At 38.0% G+C, this 19,593-nt stretch overlaps 1 long non-coding RNA gene across 10 annotated transcripts in view; it reads right to left on the bottom strand.

Moving 5' to 3' along the window:
* The window catches only part of LOC141406893 (uncharacterized), a 934,563-nt gene that overhangs the window by 409,610 nt on the left and 505,360 nt on the right, over positions 1–19,593 (bottom strand). For 6 of the 10 annotated variants that reach the window (XR_012424656.1, XR_012424652.1, XR_012424654.1 and 3 more), the window contains one exon: positions 9,151–9,211. The exons of the other annotated variants lie outside the window; for them this stretch is intronic. This is a non-coding gene — a long non-coding RNA (uncharacterized lncRNA). The remainder of the gene's footprint in view (positions 1–9,150; positions 9,212–19,593) is intronic. 10 annotated transcript variants of the gene reach the window in all.

Here is a 19,593-nt window from a genome sequence, read left to right as displayed (position 1 = left end):
GACATAGGCTTTGGTTTTTCATGCGTTTTACTTACCTGATAAAAATTTGCTCAATGGTATTTCAACCATGGCTTTTTTTATTTCCAATATAAATACACTTATAATAAGCCATTCATATTATCATAAGCTATTTGCACAGGTCCTTTATATATCCTTCTGAGTTAGAATCCTGTTATTCAAAAAAATTATCATATTTTTTCTTTAATTTTTTAAAATTATACTTTAAGTTCTAGGGTACATGTGCATAACGTGCAGGTTTGTTACATATGTATACATGTGCCATGTTGGTGTGCTGCACCCATTAACTCATCATTTACATTAGTTATATCTCCTAATGCTATCCCTCCCTCCCACCCCGACCCCTGGTGTGTGATGTTCCCCTTCCTGTGTCCAAGTGTTCTCATGTTCAATTCCCACCTACGAGTGAGAACATTGGTGTTTGGTTTTCTGTCCTTGCAATAGTTTGCTGAGAATGATGGTTTTCAATGGAACTAGATATACCAAAAACTCATGTTGTATCAATGTTTAATATTATTTAGACTATTCTTCATTCAGTAATATCTCCAAACGTCTGATTTCAGTTCCCTTGGAGTTGTGTTTTGGCAACTGTTTTAAATCATCTAGCACAAAATGGCATGTTTTGTCAATTTCTAGGTATGAATACTTTGGAACATAATGAAATTCTATAGATAAAATTACTGACTAACTCTACAACATGCTCTACTGTGTGTGTTTTTTTTAAGAGTTTATTGTTTAGACCACTTTTAGGTTAGTTTCACAATAACATTGAACAGAAAGTACAGAGAGTTCTCACATACCCCTTGTCCCCCACATACAATCTTCTCCACTATCAACATCTCCCACAGGCCAGGTTAGACTACTGGCTCATACCAGTAATCTAAACATTTTGGGAGTCCAAGACTGGAGGATTGCTTGAGGTCCAGAGTTCAAGACCAACTTGGGCAACATCATGAGACTCTAGCTCTACAAAAAATCTAAAAACTAGCTAGATGTGGTGGTGTGCACCTGTAGTCCTAGGTTCTTGGGAGGCTGAGGTGAGAGGTTCACTGAAGCCCAGAAGTTTGAGGCTGTAGTGAGCTATGATGATACCACTGCACTATAGCCTGGGCAAGAGAATGAGACCCTACCTCAAAAACAAAACCAAAGAAAACAACAAAAACACCAACGTGGTACATTTAACATTAATGTTAACTCTTAGTGTTACATTTTCTGTTGGTGTTGACAATGTATAATGACATTTATCCACTATTATCATATGGACTGTATTTTTTTTTTTTTTTGCCCTAAAAATCTTCCATACCCCACCTGTTACAGGAAGTCAGGGAACCTGAATGGAGGAACCGGCTGAAGCCACAGCAGAGGAAGATAAATTGGGACGATTACATGGACATTTTTTTTTTTTTTTTGAAGCTTTTGGAGCTAGAATTTCTTTCACAGGTTCGTTTTTTTTTTTTTTTTTTAATTTATTTATTCTTATTATACTTTAAGTTGTAGGGTACATGTGCATAACGTGCAGGTTTGTTACATATGTATACTTGTGCCATGTTGCTGTGCTGCACCCATCAACTCGTCATTTACATCAGGTATAACTCCCAATGCAATCCCTCCTCCCTCCCCCCTCCCCATGATAGGCTCCGGTGTGTGATGTTCCCCTTCCTGAGTCCGAGTGATCTCATTGTTTAGTTCCCACCTATGAGTGAGAACATGCGGTGTTTGGTTTTCTGTTCTTGTGATAGTTTGCTAAGAATGATGGATTCCAGCTGCATCCAAGTCCCTACAAAGGACTCAAACTCATCCTTTTTTATGGCTGCATAGTATTCCATGGTGTATATGTGCCACATTATCTTAATCCAATCTGTCACTGATGGACATTTGGGTTGATTCCAAGTCTTTGCTATTGTGAATAGTTCTGCAATAAACATACGTGTGCATGTGTCTTTATAGCAGCATAATTTATAATCCTTTGGGTATATACCCAGTAATGGGATGGCTGGGTCATATGGTACATCTAGTTCTAGATCCTTGAGGAATCGCCATACTGTTTTCCATAATGGTTGAACTAGTTTACAATCCCACCAACAGTGTAAAAGCGTTCCTATTTCTCCACATCCTCTCCAGCACCTGTTGTTTCCTGACTTTTTAATGATCGCCATTCTAACTGGTGTGAGATGGTATCTCATTGTGGTTTTGATTTGCATTTCTCTGATGGCCAGTGATGATGAGCATTTTTTCATGTGTCTGTTGGCTGTATGAATGTCTTCTTTTGAGAAATGTCTGTTCATATCCTTTGCCCACTTTTTGATGGGGTTGTTTGTTTTTTTCTTGTAAATTTGTTTGAGTTCTTTGTAGGTTCTGGATATTAGCCCTTTGTCAGATGAGTAGATTGCAAAAATTTTCTCCCATTCTGTAGGTTGCCTGTTCACTCTGATGGTAGTTTCTTTTGCTGTGCAGAAGCTCTTTAGTTTAATGAGATCCCATTTGTCAATTTTGGCTTTTGCTGCCGTTGCTTTTGGTGTTTTAGACATGAAGTCTTTGCCCATGCCTATGTCCTGAATGGTACTACCTAGGTTTTCCTCTAGGATTTTTATGGTATTAGGTCTAACATTTAAGTCTCTAATCCATCTTGAATTAATTTTCGTATAAGGAGTAAGGAAAGGATCCAGTTTCAGCTTTCTACTTATGGCTAGCCAATTTTCCCAGCACCATTTATTAAATAGGGAATCCTTTCCCCATTTCTTGTTTCTCTCAGGTTTGTCAAAGATCAAATGGCTGTAGATGTGTGGTATTATTTCTGAGGACTCTGTTCTGTTCCATTGGTCTATATCTCTGTTTTGGTACCAATACCATGCTGTTTTGGTTACTGTAGCCTTGTAGTATAGTTTGAAGTCAGGTAGCGTGATACCTCCAGCTTTGTTCTTTTGACTTAGGATTGTCTTGGAGATGCGCGCTCTTTTTTGGTTCCATATGAACTTTAAAGCAGTTTTTTCCAATCCTGTGAAGAAACTCATTGGTAGCTTGATGGGGATGGCATTGAATCTATAAATTACCTTGGGCAGTATGGCCATTTTCACGATATTGATTCTTCCTATCCATGAGCATGGTATGTTCTTCCATTTGTTTGTGTCCTCTTTTATTTCACTGAGCAGTGGTTTGTAGTTCTCCTTGAAGAGGTCCTTTACATCCCTTGTAAGCTGGATTCCTAGGTATTTCATTCTCTTTGAAGCAATTGTGAATGGAAGTCCATTCCTGATTTGGCTCTCTGTTTGTCTGTTACTGGTGTATAAGAATGCTTGTGATTTTTGCACATTAATTTTGTATCCTGAGACTTTGCTGAAGTTGCTTATCAGGTTAAGAAGATTTTGGGCTGAGACAATGGGGTTTTCTAAATATACAATCATGTCATCTGCAAACAGGGACAATTTGACTTCTTCTTTTCCTAACTGAAGACCCTTGATTTCTTTCTCTTGCCTGATTGCCCTAGCCAGAACTTCCAACACTATGTTGAATAGGAGTGGTGAGAGAGGGCATCCCTGTCTTGTGCCAGTTTTCAAAGGGAATGTTTCCAGTTTTTGCCCATTCAGTATGATATTGGCTGTGGGTTTGTCATAAATAGCTCTTATTATTTTGAGGTACGTTCCATCAATACCGAATTTATTGAGCGTTTTTAGCATGAAGGGCTGTTGAATTTTGTCAAAAGCCTTTTCTGCATCAATTGAGATAATCAGGTGGTTCTTGTCTTTGGTTCTGTTTATATGCTGGATTATGTTTATTGATTTGCGAATGTTGAACCAGCCTTGCATCCCCGGGATGAAGCCCACTTGATCATGGTGGATAAGCTTTTTGATGTGTTGCTGAATCCGGTTTGCCAGTATTTTATTGAGGATTTTTGCATCGATGTTCATCAGGGATATTGGTCTAAAATTCTCTTTTTTTGTTGTGTCTCTGGCAGGCTTTGGTATCAGGATGATGTTGGCCTCATTAAATGAGTTAGGGAGGATTCCTTCTTTATCTATTGATTGGAATAGTTTCAGAAGGAATGGTCCCAACTCCTCCTTGTACCTCTGGTAGAATTCAGCTGTGAATCCATCTGGTCCTGGACTTTTTTTGGTTGGTAGGCTATTAATTGTTGCCTCAATTTCAGAGCCTGCTATTGGTCTATTCAGGGATTCAACTTCTTCCTGGTTTAGTCTTGGAAGAGTGTAAGTGTCCAGGAAATTATCCATTTCTTCTAGATTTTCCAGTTTATTTGCGTAGAGGTGTTTATAGTATTCTCTGATGGTAGTTTGTATTTCTGTGGGGTCGGTTGTGATATCCCCTTTATCATTTTTAATTGCGTCGATTTGATTCTTCTCTGTTTTCTTCTTTATTAGTCTGGCTAGTGGTCTGTCAATTTTGTTGATCTTTTCAAAAAACCAACTCCTGGATTCATTGATTTTTTGGAGGGTTTTTTGTGTCTCTATCTCCTTCAGTTCTGCTCTGATCTTAGTTATTTCTTGCCTTCTGCTAGCTTTCGAATCTGTTTGCTCTTGCTTCTCTAGTTCTTTTAATTGCGATGTTAGAGTGTCAATTTTAGCTCTTTCCTGCTTTCTCTTGTGGGCATTTAGTGCTATAAATTTCCCTCTACACACTGCTTTAAATGTGTCCCAGAGATTCTGGTATGTTGTATCTTTGTTCTCATTGGTTTCAAAGAACATCTTTATTTCTGCCTTCATTTCGTTATGTACCCAGTAGTCATTCAGAAGCAGGTTGTTCAGTTTCCATGTAGTTGAGCGGTTTTGATTGAGTTTCTTAGTCCTGAGTTCTAGTTTGATTGCACTGTGGTCTGAGAGACAGTTTGTTATAATTTCTGTTCTTGTACATTTGCTGTGGAGTGCTTTACTTCCAATTACGCGGTCAATTTTGGAGTAAGTATGATGTGGTGCTGAGAAGAATGTATATTCTGTTGATTTGGGGTGGAGAGTTCTATAGATGTCTATTAGGTCTGCTTGCTGCAGAGATGAGTTCAATTCCTGGATATCCTTGTTAACTTTCTGTCTCGTTGATCTGTCTAATGTTGACAGTGGAGTGTTGAAGTCTCCCATTATTATTGTATGGGAGTCTAAGTCTCTTTGTAAATCTCTAAGGACTTGCTTTATGAATCTGGGTGCTCCTGTATTGGGTGCATATATATTTAGGATAGTTAGCTCTTCCTGTTGAATTGATCCCTTTACCATTATGTAATGGCCTTCTTTGTCTCTTTTGATCTTTGATGGTTTAAAGTCTGTTTTATCAGAGACTAGTATTGCAACCCCTGCTTTTTTTTGTTCTCCATTTGCTTGGTAAATCTTCCTCCATCCCTTTATTTTGAGCCTATGTATGTCTCTGCATGTGAGATGGGTCTCCTGAATACAGCAGACTGATGGGTCTTGACTCTTTATCCAGTTTGCCAGTCTGTGTCTTTTAATTGGAGCATTTAGTCCATTTATATTTAAGGTTAAGATTGTTATGTGTGAACTTGATCCTGCCTTTATGATATTAACTGGTTATTTTGCTCGTTAGTTGATGCAGTTTCTTCCTAGCCTCAATGGTCTTTACATTTTGGCATGTTTTTGCAATGGCTGGTACCGGTTGTTCCTTTACATGTTTAGTGCTTCCTTCAGGGTCTCTTGTAAGGCAGGCCTAGTGGTGACAAAATCTCTAAGCATTCGCTTATCTGTAAAGGATTTTATTTCTCCTTCACTTATGAAACTTAGTTTGGCTGGATATGAAATTCTGGGTTTAAAATTCTTTTCTTTAAGAATGTTGAATATTGGCCCCCACTCTCTTCTGGCTTGTAGAGTTTCTGCCGAGAGATCTGCTGTTAGTCTGATGGGCTTCCCTTTGTGGGTAACCTGACCTTTCTCTCTGGCTGCCCTTAAGATTTTTTCCTTCATTTCAACTTTGGTGAATCTGGCAGTTATGTGTCTTGGAGTTGCTCTTCTCGAGGAGTATCTTTGTGGCGTTCTCTGTATTTCCTGGATTTGAATGTTGGCCTGCCCTACTAGGTTGGGGAAGTTCTCCTGGATGATATCCTGAAGAGTGTTTTCCAACTTGGTTCCATTTTCCCCCTCACTTTCAGGCACCCCGATCAGACGTAGATTTGGTCTTTTTACATAATCCCATACTTCTTGCAGGCTTTGTTCATTTCTTTTTCTTCTTTTTTCTTTTGGTTTCTCTTCTCGCTTCATTTCATTCATTTGATCCTCAATCGCTGATACTCTTTCTTCCAGTTGATCGAGTCGGTTACTGAAGCTTGTGCATTTGTTACGTATTTCTCGTGTCATGGTTTTCATCTCTTTCATTTCGTTTAGGACCTTCTCTGCATTAATTACTCTAGCCATCAATTCTTCCACTTTTTTTTCAAGATTTTTAGTTTCTTTGCGCTGGGTACGTAATTCCTCCTTTAGCTCTGAGAAATTTGATGGACTGAAGCCTTCTTCTCTCATCTCGTCAAAGTCATTCTCCGTCCAGCTTTGATCCGTTGCTGGTGATGAGCTGCGCTCCTTTGCCGGGGGAGATGCGCTCTTATTTTTTGAATTTCCAGCTTTTCTGCCCGGCTTTTTCCCCATCTTTGTGGTTTTATCTGCCTCTGGTCTTTGATGATGGTGATGTACTGATGGGGTTTTGGTGTAGGTGTCCTTCCTGTTTGATAGTTTTCCTTCTAACAGTCAGGACCCTCAGCTGTAGGTCTGTTGGAGATTGCTTGAGGTCCACTCCAGACCCTGTTTGCCTGGGTATCAGCAGCAGAGGCTGCAGAAGATAGAATATTTCTGAACAGCGAGTGTACCTGTCTGATTCTTGCTTTGGAAGCTTCCTCTCAGGGGTGTACTCCTCCCTGTGAGGTGTGGGGTGTCAGACTGCCCCTAGTGGGGGATGTCTCCCAGTTAGGCTACTCAGGGGTCAGGGACCCACTTGAGCAGGGAGTCTGTCCCTTCTCAGATCTCAACCTCCGTGTTGGGAGATCCACTGCTCTCTTCAAAGCTGTCAGACAGAGTCGTTTGCATCTGCAGAGGTGTCTGCTGCGTTTGTTTAGTTTACTGTGCCCTGTCCCCAGAGGTGGAGTCTACAGAGACAGGCAGGTTTCCTTGAGCTGCTGTGAGCTCCACCCAGTTCGAGCTTCCCAGCAGCTTTGTTTACCTACTTAAGCCTCAGCAATGGCGGGCGCCCCTCCCCCAGCCTCGCTGCTGCCTTGCTGGTAGATCACAGACTGCTGTGCTAGCAATGAGGGAGGCTCCGTGGGTGTGGGACCCTCCCGGCCAGGTTTGGGATATGATCTCCTGGTGTGCCTGTTTGCTTAAAGCGCAGTATTGGGGTGGGAGTTACCCGATTTTCCAGGTGTTGTGTGTCTCAGTTCCCCTGGCTAGGAAAAGGGACTCCCTTCCCCCTTGCGCTTCCCAGGTGAGGCGATACCTCGCCCTGCTTCAGCTCTCACTGGTCGGGCTGCAGCAGCTGACCAGCACTGATCGTCCGGCACTCCCCAGTGAGATGAACCCAGTACCTCAGTTGAAAATGCAGAAATCACCGGTCTTCTGTGTCGCTCGTGCTGGGAGTTGGAGACTGGAGCTACTCCTATTCGGCCATCTTGCTCCGCCCCCCTACATGGACATTTATTACTTTCCTAATAATACACTTATAATTTCTTATGCATGTTTTACTTTAATCTCTTAATCCTGTTGTCTTTGTAAGCTGAGGATTTACACACCTCAAGATCACTGTGATGATTGTGTTAACTGTACAAATTTATTGTAAAACGTGTGTTTGAAAAATATGAAATCAGTGCACCTTGAAAAAGAAAAGAATAACAGGGACTTTCAGGGAACAATGGAAGACAATCATAAGGTCTGACTGCCTGAGGGGTCAGGCAAAATAAAACCATATTTTTCCTCTTGCAGAGAGCCTATAAACAGACATGCAAGTAGGGAATATATTGCTAAATTATTTTCCTAGCAAGGAATATTAAGACCCTGGGAAAGGAATTGCATTCCTAGGGGGAGGTTTATAAACGGCTGCTCTAGAAGTGTCTCTCTTATGGGGTTGAGATAAGGACTGAGATACGCCCTGGTCTCCTGCAGTACCCTCAGGCTTACTAGGATTGGGAAACCCCAGCCTGATAGAGGTCAGACCGGTTCTCTGCTCTTGAACCCTGTTTTCTGTTAAGATGTTTATCAAGACAATATGTGCACCGCTGAACATAGACCCTTATCAGTAGTTTCTGATTTTGCCCTGGTTCTCTTTCCTCAGAAGCATGGGATCTTTGTTCTCCTTTTTGCCCTTTGTAGCATGTGATCTTTGTGACCTACTCCCTGTTCTTACACACCCTCCCTTTTCGAAATCCTTAATAAAAACCTGCTGGTTTTGTGGTTCAGGTGGGCATCACAGTCCTACCAGTATGTGATTTTCATTGTTTTGTATTTTGTGTTTAGACCTATGCTCCATTTTTAATTTTTGTGAGCCTATAAGTTCTGTGTCTAAATTCATATTTTTTTGCCTGTCGATATCCAGTTGTTCCAGCACCATTTGATGAAAATACTATTTTTTCTCCATTCTATTGTCTTTGCTCCTTAGTAAGAGATCAGTAGACAATATTTATGTGGAACTATTTCTGTGCTCTCTATTCTGTTCCATTGATCTGTCTATTCTTGCTTCAATACCACACTGTTTTGGTTACTGTATATTTATCACAAGTTGGTTAATGTCAGTCCTGTGACCTTGTCTTTTCTTTCAATATTGTGTTAGCTATTCTGGGTCTTTTGCTTTTCCATAAACAATTTAAAATGAATTTTTTAATATCAACTAAATAACATGTTGGGATTTGACTGGGATTGCATCAAATCTATAAATCAAGTTGAAAAAAACTGTAATATTGAGTCATCCTATTCATAAACACAGACTATCTCTCCATTTAGTGCTTCTTTGATTTCTTTAATCAGTTTAATAATTTTCCTCATATACCTCTTATACATATTTTGTTAGATATAAACCTAAACGTTTCATTTTGGGGGTACTAGTGTAAGCAGTACCGTGTTTTTAAATTAAAATTCGCTTCTTTATTGCTGATATATGTGAAAGTGATTAACTTTTGTATCCGAGAACCTTGGTATAAACACTTACGAGTTCCAGGGCTTTGTTGTTGTTGATACTTTCAGATTTTCTACATAGGAAATCACATCATCTGCAAAGAAAAATAGTTTTATTTCTTACTTCACAATTTGTATATCTTTTATTTATTTCTCATCTTGTTGTATTAGCTAGGATATCAAGTCCTGCTACGTTGAAAAGGAGAAGTGAGTGGGAATATCCTTCCCTTGTTTCTGATCTTAGCTGGAAAGCTTCTAGTTTCTCACTATTAAATATGAAGTTAACTTTAGAATTATTTTTGTAGATATTCTTTATCAAGTAGAAGTTTCCCTCTATTCTTAGTTTATTGAGTGTTTTATCATAAATGGTGTTGGATTTATGTTAAATGATCTTCCTGTATCTATTGATACAATCAAGTGGTTTTTCTGCTTTGACTTTTTGATGTGAGGGTAACATCAATAGATTTTTCAAATCTATTACCTGGAATAAATCCCACTTGCATACCTGAAATAAATTCCACTTGGTTGTGTTGTGTAATTCTTTTGATAAATTCCTGTATTCAATTTGCTACTATTTGTTGAGGATTTTTGCATTTATCTTCATGAGAGACATTTATGTCTACTTTGCTTTTCTTGTAATGGTCTTTGCCTGGTTTTGGTATTAAGTTAATGCTGTCCTCATAGAATGAGTTAGAAAGTATTTCCTTCACTTTTATTTTCTGGAAGAGATGACAGAACATTTGCAATAACTCTTCATTAAATGTTTGGTAGAATTTACCAGTGAACCTGCCTTGCCTATTTCCTTCCATTTTGGATGACTGTTAACTACTGATTCAATTTCATATATATAGGCTTACTTCTTCTTGTGTAAACTTTGACAAATTGCACTATTTTATCTCAGTTTTCAAGAAATTTGGCCATTTCATCTAGGTTTTCTAATTTGTGGGCACATAGTTATTAATAGTCTTCCTTTATCAACCTTTTGATGTCTAAGGCATCTGCAGTTAGGTTACCTCTTTCATTTCTGATATAACTAATTTTTGTATATATATTTTTTTCTTAGCCTGGCTATAGGCTATCAATGTTTTCCATCTTTGAAAAACCTATGTTTTTGTCTCATAACTTTTCTATATTGATTTCCTGTTTTCAATTTTACTGATTTCTGCTCCATTTTTTGTTTCTTTACTTCTGCTTACTTTGCATTTAATTGCTCTTCTTTCTTATAATTTTCTAAGGTGAAAACTTAAATTATGGATTTTAGATCTTTTTTTTCTTTTCTAAATTATACCTGAAATGCTATATGTTACCCTGTAAGCATTGCTTTCACTCTATCTCAACATTTTAAAAAGTTGTATTTTCATTGCCATTTAGTTCAAAATATTTTAAAATTTCTCCTGAAATTTGTTTGGAATGAGGTGTTATTTAGAAGTGTGTTGTCTATTCTCCATTCATATTTTCCATTTATCTCCCTTTATATATTTCTAACTTAATTTCACTCTGATCTGAGAGCGGACATTATATAAATTTGTTAAGATGTGTTTTATGGCCCAGAATGTGGACTGTCTTGGTGAATATTCCATATGAGCTTGAAAATAACATGTATTTCCTTGTTGTGGATGAAGTAGCCAACAGATATCAATTACAAGTGGTTAATTAATGGTAACTTTGAGGTCAACTATGTCCTTGCTTATTTTCTGCCTGCTGGGTCTGTCCATTTCTGATTAAAAGGCATTGAGTATTTTATATGATTCCATTTTCTTTCTCTTTTTTTTAACTCTTTCAGTTGTTGTCTTATAATTTGCAGTATACATTTACAACTAATTCAAGTCTACTTTCAAAGAATACTATGCCCTTTCACAGGTAGTATAGGTACCTTATAACAATAAAGTATTCTTAATTCCATCATCCTATTCCTTGTATTATTTCTGTCATTCATTTCACTTATACATGAGTTCTATTTATCAAATACGTTATTGATAAAGTTTGGACACATTGTTACCTGTTAGATCAGTTAATAAGAAATATAAAAGATTTGACTGAACTTCACTTGTTTCTTCTCTAATGGTTTTCCTTTTTTTAAATGTAGATCAGAGTTTCTGATCTATATTATTTTCCTTCACTCTGAAGAACTTTTTAAAATTGTTATTTTTAAAAGCGGGTTTATTGACAACATATTTCCTCAATTTTTACTTGTCTAAGAAATCTTCCTTTCATCTTCACTTTTGAAGGGTAATTTCACAGGTTATAGAATTCTGGGTTGGTGTGAGTTTTCTCTCAAATGTTTTAAACATTTCACCCCACTCTCTTTTTGCTTGCAAGATTTCTGAGGATAAATAAGATCTAATTCTTATCTTTGTTTCCCTGGAGGTGAGGTTTTTTTTCTCCTTCTGGTATTTTTCAACATTTTTTTCTTAATATGCTATGTTCAGGTGTAGTGATTTTTTATGGTTTTTGTTTTGTTTTTTTTGTTTTTTTTTTTTTCATTTGTCCTGCTTAATGTTCTGTTCTGTGTGCTTCCTGGACCTGTGGCTTGGTGTCTGACATTAATTTGAGGACATTTTCAGTCATATTGCTTCTAAAATTTCTTCTTTTTCTGTCCTCCCATTATGTGAAGGTATACCATTTGTAATTGTACCACAGTTCTTGGGTATTCTGTATTGGCTTTTTTTAGTCTTTTTACTGTTTTCCTTTCAGTTTTGGAAGTTTCTATTGGCATATCCTCAAGCTGAGAGATTCTTCAGCCATTCCCAGTCTACTAATCAGTGTATCAAATGCATTTTCATGTCTGATACAGTGTTTTTCAGCTGTACAATGATGTTGTTATTCTTTCTTAGAATTTCTCTCTCTGTTTACATCACCTATCTGTTCTCGCGTATTGTCTTAATGTTGTTCTTTACGGCCCTTAGCATGATATTCAAAGTCTTAAAAAATTCCTGCTCTAATAATTCCAAATTCTTGCCACGTTTGACTCTGGATCTGATGTTATTCAATTGCTTCAATCTGTGTTTTCCTGCCTTTTGGTTGCAACTTTTTCTTATACAGTGGCTCAATCTCAGCTCACTGCAATCTCTGCCTCCTAGGCTCAAGTGATCCTTCCACCTCAGCCTCCTGTATCTGGGATTACAGGTAAGCACCACAATGCCTGGCTAATTTTTGTATTTTTTGTAGAGATGGACTTTCTCCATGTTGCCCAGGTTGGTCTCAAACTCTTGAGCTCAATTAATTCACCCCCTGTCTCAACCTCCCAACATACTGGTATTACAGGTGCGAGCCACCATGCTCGGCCACCCTGTAACCTTTTCTTGATAGCCAGATATAATGTACTAGGTAAAAGAAATTATAGTAAATAGGCCTTTAGCATGTGGTGGTAAGACATTAGGGGAGGAGGAATAACAGTCCTATAATTTTAATTCTATAATCTCTGTCTTTTAGTGAGTTTGCTCCCCTGAACTGTGGACTTCACAGGTGTCTCTTCACAACTGTCTACATTCTGTTTCCTTGGGACAGAATAGCTAAAGGAAGCTGGAATCGGGTATCAGTTGGGACCTGATAAAACCCCAATGTGTTAGGCTTTGATAAAATAGTTTCTCCTGAAGGCAGCCCATGCTCATAAGAACAGAATGCTCCCAGAGTATTTAAAAATAGTTACTTTTCTGCACCCACTGCCAGAATGAGGGGGAGGGAATCTTTTCCTGATCTTCACTTTTGAAAGCCTGGTAGAGATCCTGGAGTTAAAACTCACAAAAGTGTGAGGGCCCCAATATGACTATCCTCACTGGAGTATTTGACTCTCAGACTTGTCCACACCAAGCCTCCAGAAGTTTGTCGAGTACATCTCAGGTTTTCCTACTCTTAACTGATTCCAGTGAAGCATTCTGTTCTGCTCTGTTAAGTTGTGATTCTCTATATCCAGTCTGCCTTTCCAATTTGGAGGACATAAGTTTGCTGTGTAACCTCACTTCTCTGATGGATCTAAAAAGAGTGGTTGATGTTTTTCAACTTCTTTTTTTTTTTTTTTTTTACTTGTTGTGAGGATAGAGTAACAACAGTCGATGGGTTAAAAAAACAGAGAACATATTAAGGACTACATAAACAAGAAAGGCACTGGAATAGTAACCATTCAAAAAAGGCAAGAATTCATGTCCATTCTTAAGCACAAACATAGTTTTTAAATCAGTTTATTATGATGATAATAACTTTTACATTCAGGAATGAAGGAACAGATATTAAAAAAAAATTAATGTTACTTAGGATTAGCCTTTTAAAGATTAGTTTTTCAAAGAACAAATAGTAGGCCTGGCAAAACTAGAAAACTTACTTTAAAATTCCAAGATGCATTTTTGCCAGCTAAAACTTTAGAGTCAACTTTTGTAGCTTTAAAACAAGATGACTCTTCTTGTCTTCATGATAGACATGCTATTCCATATTTTTCCCAGAAAGAGGCCAATAACCTTCATATTGAAATCTGCTGAAGTTGGTAATTCCCCCCCCCTTAAAGTTCTACAAAGCATTTTAGGGGACATGTAGGTACTAGGCTAACAAACCTTGCAGTCTTACACTTGTGTGTCACTCATCTACCATATTTTTGACTAGGAGCATTTTCATTTTGTATAATCTTTAGGTTCTCAAACTATCATCCCTCATGCTAGACAACCCACCTGACCTTATCTGCTCTTTATCTGAAACTTTGCTTGTAAATGTTCCTTTATCTAAAACACTTTCTCAACACCCCAACCCAAATTAAACATATCTAAAAATTCATCCTTCAAATTTCAGGAAGGGAACCTTATTTAATCATTCCTCTCTACTCCTGGACTACATGTTCTTAGAGATATATGCTCCCTTCTTTCAAAATATTTATATTGGTTTGCAATATGAATTCATACAGTGTGATGATTTGCTATTAAAAATTCACAGGTGGTAACTGCTTTTGCTCACAACTGTATTCTTATATCCTAAGGATGGCAAAGAAAGAGTGACAAATAAATAATTGTTGAATCAGTAAAATAATTATTGAAGTGTCTCATGAAATCATTACATCTTCCAGATAATTAAACTAGGAGGGCCCTAATGGAATCATACATACTGCTGGGAGTAAAGAGAGACACAGCATGTGGGATGCAAAGCACCTCATGTCAGGCCTCACAACTTTTCTCAGGGTAAATGTTTCCCCATTGACCATTAGATAAACGAATTCCCCTGATGGTCCAGCGCTTGCATTTTCTCCACCCATCCTCCTGAAATGCATATATCCCTGAGAGTCTTTCAAAGTAAATTTATATATTCTTTTCCATCTCATTCTCTGCACTGGGGAATTCAAAACAAAACAAAACAAAACCTGAAATAAACCTCAAGGAGCACTAGACTTGAAATTCAGCTACAGTGAGAACTGATTCATTTTTGTCTCACACTATGTGTTTCAAACTCCCAAGGGTGGTGGCTAGGCCTGCTCAACTGTCTTGTAATGATCCTGTCCTCCCACTGTCAGTCTCCCCAATCATGAGATGCTGTCTGGTCTGTTTGGAGGCCTGAGACATGAATGAATACCTTAGGGGGCTGTATCAGTATTTATTGTTGGGGTGGTGAAGGGTAGGAGGAAGAAGTAGTGTAATAAAAACCATCTGTGCTGAGAATTATAGAAGCCAGAAAGGGACTCACAGGGAGTCCTGCATCTATCACCACATGGAAGCCCAATTAAAACACACATTCGGAAAACAGGATCCTGTCAGAATATGCCTCAATCAGAAACGCTGCAAGTGAAATTACACTGAACTCATTCACTGTTAAGTAGAATAGAATAAATGGAAATAAGAAGGCAGGAATAAAGACCTAATAAAATGTTCTCAGTGTATTTTTTTTTTAACTTCCTCTATTTCAAGTGAACAAAATTCACAATTCTAAGTCAACTAAATGGAACTTTCACTGAAATAAAGATTGACAGAAGTGATGTTATGTGACAATAAGAATAACCACACTCCATAACAAGCATCAAGGCAGCATATAATTAGAAGGCATGTGTCGCAGGCATTAATATCGTGAAATATGAAAAGATATATTCTTTAATGCCCTGAAAAGTACAGAATTCAGCTAAAATATGAATATTCCAAAAATAAACATAAGCACACCTGTTAGGTACGTATCATGTATAATTCAGGGATCCCCAGGGAGAGCTCCTTTGTTCCCCATCTGATTCGTTTTGCATGAGGTTGACTCTTACAGATGTTTCATCACTGTGACCATTTTTATCTGTCTGCCTTAGCAGCTCTCTTTCTCTGTATACCTGTATGCAGTTTCAAGGCTGATCAGTTGACTGTGTACTATGAAAAATAAAATGCTCATCTTTGTCTGGGAGGAGAACCTGGTTAATGCTCTTCCAGTGGAACAGCATTCATAGTAAGAACAGGATGAATAGCTCAGTGTGAAATAATGAGGGAACTCAGCCGAGAAAGCCAGTCTTTCCAACCACCTATGTAAACCGTGCTTCTTCGTGTAGCTTCCTCTGCCTCAGCCACCCTCCAGATCAGATTTCAGGGTTACAGCAAGCTGGAGCCTGCTCTCTGTTCTAAACGAATTATATATCTCCCCAGCTATTATCTGTCTATCTATCAATCAGTCATCTATCCATCATCTATCATCTACATCTGTCCATGCTGAGTTTAAATCAAGGTAATGACTCTAGACCTGATCTATAATAGAGTATTCATGTTTTCTTGTTCAGATACAACCAAAAAACAATGTATCTTTGAAAAATTGATAATAATGACAATCATGCTACCATTAACTAAGCAAAACACATATGTTAACCACTTTTCCTTTCCCACATGTCTTTTATTCTTATGTCCTCAAGGGTTCCAACACAGACAGTCTGATAGATGTTCTGCAGAAACCTGAAAAATACCTTGTTCCTATTCTTTTTATTCCTGAGAACATCACCCTCCTTCAGGTAATAGTGACTACAAGGGTAAGATTTATTAAGTTTCGACTAACATGCCATATCCCTATTATTTCTAATAAAGTGTTTATTTATTTATTTATTTTTTTAAAACTCTCATACTATGTCAGTTAAAGGATGCCTGACTGGACATTGCTAATTTGTTTTAGTTGAGTGTGTTTTCAGGTGCTGACTTCTTTTATGCAAAATTGAGAAATCCAGTTTGCTTATTATACTGTCTCAATGTTGAATGAATAGTGTTTTGAGTAAGAATGGTTTGTTGTTTTTTGAACTTTAGAAAGGTACATTTTCTTCTGTATGTTTAGTTTTGATGTATTTGAGGGAAAAAATCTAATATATCTAATGCTGTGTTCCAAGCTTTCTTTAAGTAAATTTTCAAAATTTTACTTCAAGTCAAATGCAATAACACACTGAGTAATTATGAATCATATATAATTTTTAATGTCAGGAAATATTAGTACATGTCACAAATATAAACAGAAATGCAAACAGAAATGCTTGCACAAAGAATAATACTTCATTTATCTAAATGTGGTATATGAGCGAATTCTGCACATAAACAAACCTCTATTTTAAAGTACTAATTAAAATTATATATATAAAAATAATATATTTAATTTGTAATTATCAAGCTACTTACACAAATATACTCAGCATGATTCTCAATACGACTGATAATTCAAGGCTATTTAATAAATGTCAATTATTTAACTAGAGATTAATATGCCAATGTCTCTTGATTTATGAAGGGCTATTGCACCTATGATTTAATGGTTCACATATGGAATTTTTTTTTTAATTCCAGAGGCTATATTTTATGCTTTTAATATAATCAACCTTTTTTTTTTTTTTTTTTTGAAACAGAGTCTTGCTCTGTCGCCCAGGCTGGAGTGCAGTGGCACATCTCGGCTCTCTGCAAGCTCTGCCTCCCAGGTTCATGCCATTCTCCTGCCTTAGCCTCCCAAGTACCTGGGACTATAGGTGCCCGCCACCACATCCGACTAATTTTTTATATTTTTAGTAGAGGCAGGGTTTCACCATGTTAGCCAGGATGGTCTTGATCTCCTGACGTCATGATTCGCCCGCCTCGGTCTCCCAAAATGCTGGGATTACAGGCATGAGTCACTGTGTCCGGCCTATAATCAACCTTTTTATGAATAATACAAATTCTACTAACTTTTATCCAAACCGAAATAGACATCTCAGATGCCACAGTTTGAATGTTTGTGTCTCCCCCAAATTTGTATGTTGAAACCTCAATACCAATATGATGATATTAAGAGGTGGGGCCATCAGGAGCTGATTGGGTCAAGTGCTAGCCACTCATGAATGAAATTAGTATGCTCAGAATAGAGGCCCCAAAGTGTTGCAGGAAATCAGGGAACAGAGGGACCGGCTGAAGCCATGGCAGAAGAACATAAATTGTGAAGATTTCATGGACATTTATTAGTTCCCCAAATTAATACTTTTATAATTTCTTGCACCTGCCTTTACTGCAATCTCTGAACATAAATTGTGAAGATTTCATGGACATTTATCACTTCCCCAATCAATACTCTTATAATTTCCTATGCCTGTCTTTAATGTCTTAATCCCATCATCTTGGTAAGCTGAGGGTGTCTGTTGCCTCAGGATCCTATGATGATTGTGTTATCTGCATAAATTGTTTGTAGAGCATGTGTGTTTGAACCATATGAAATCTGGGCATCCAAAAGAAGAGGATGGCTGCGATTTTCGGGGAACAAGGGAGATAACCATTGGGCCTCACTACCTGCGGGACTGGAAAGAACAGAGTCATATTTCTCTTCTTACAAAAGCGAATAGGAGAAATATCACTGAATTCTTTTTCTTAGCAAGGAACAGTCCTGAGAAAGAGAATGCATTCCCAGGGAGAGGTCTCTAAAATGGCCGCTCTGGGAGTGTCTGGCTTATAGGGTTGTAGATAAGGGATGAAATAAGCCCTGGTCTCCTGTAGTGTCCCCAGGCTTATTAGGATTAGGAAATTCCTGCCTAGTAAATTTTAGTCAGACTGGTTGTTTGCTCTCAAACCCTGTCTCCTGATACAATGTTATCAATGACAATGCTTGCCCAGTGGGACATGAAACTTCATCAGCAATTCTAATTTTGCCCTGGTCCTGTGATCTTGCTCTGCCCCCATTTGCCTTGTGATATTTTATTGCCCTTGAAGCATGTGATCTCTGTGACCCACACCCTATTCATACACCCCTCCCCTTTTGAAATTCATAATAAAAAAAAGTTGCTGGTTTTGCGGCTCAGGGGGCATCACAGAATCTGCCAACATGAGATGTCACCCCCGGACACCCAGCTTTAAAATTTCTCTCTTTTGTACTCTTTTCCTTTATTTCTCAGACCAGCAAACACTTAGGGAAATAGAAAAGAACCTATGTTGAAATATTGGGGGCTGGTTCCCCTGATACCAAAGAGTTGCCTTGAACCTTGTATCATGTGAGGACACAGCAAGAAGGCACCATCTGTGAGCCAGGAAATGAACCCTCACCAGATGCCAAACCTACCAGTGTCTTGATCTTGAACTTCCCAGACACAGTAACTGTGGGAAATTAATTTCAGTTGTTTATAAGCTACCAAGATTATATTATTTTGTTATAGTGACCCAAATGGACTGACATCATATAATTGAGGTTGTTGGATAAGTGGACTCTGAATAAAAAATGTCATGCACCTAAGTATTAGATGCCTATTTAGCTAGAGATATTTATGTGACTAAACCATGAGATTTGTTTCCAAAAACCTGTCACTATAAAATAGACCCTCATCAGCCAATGGAAAGGTTTGTGCAAATACGTGTTCAGGGGTTAACAGAAAAATCTACTTGGGATAACTGGCACAGTCTCTTTCTACATCCCACTGGTTATCTTGAAACTATACACCTTTCACATCTTAGCTAAAATGTCACTAAAATGCCACTGTCCCAGGAATAGCTTCCAGGAATTCCCCCACTTCAAACTAGATCAGTCCTTGATTTGATTTAACTTTCCAATTACATATATATACACACACATATATATATATATAAAATAAAAAATATATATAAATATATATATATATATAGGTTTTTTTTGTGTTTTTGTTTTTTTTTTTTTTTTTTTGAGACAGAGTCTCATTATGTACCCAGGCTGGAGGGCTGGAGTTGCAGTGGCATGATCTCGGCTCACTGCAACCTCTGCCACCCAGGTTCAAGCAATTCTCCTGCCTCAGCCTCCCAAGTAGCTGAGATTACAGGCACCTGCCACCGCGCCCGACTAATTTTTGTATTTTTAGTAGAGACGGGGTTTCACCATATTGGTCAGGCTGGTCTTGAACTCCTGACCTCATGATCCACTGGCCTCAGCCTCCCAAAGTGCTGGGATTACAGGCGTGAGCCACTGTGCCCAGCCACCGATTACATATTTATATGAGTTGAATAATATATGCTTTCCTCCATTAGATTTTATTAAGTTTTATTTATTTATTAATTTATTTTGAGACAGAGTCTTGCTCTGTCTC

The sequence above is a fragment of the Macaca fascicularis genome, chromosome 15, assembly GCF_037993035.2.
Source record: "Macaca fascicularis isolate 582-1 chromosome 15, T2T-MFA8v1.1".
NCBI classification, from domain to species: Eukaryota; Metazoa; Chordata; class Mammalia; order Primates; family Cercopithecidae; genus Macaca; species Macaca fascicularis.
Note: the sequence above shows the minus strand (reverse complement) of the source record. Positions and strands in the feature narration are given on the sequence as shown.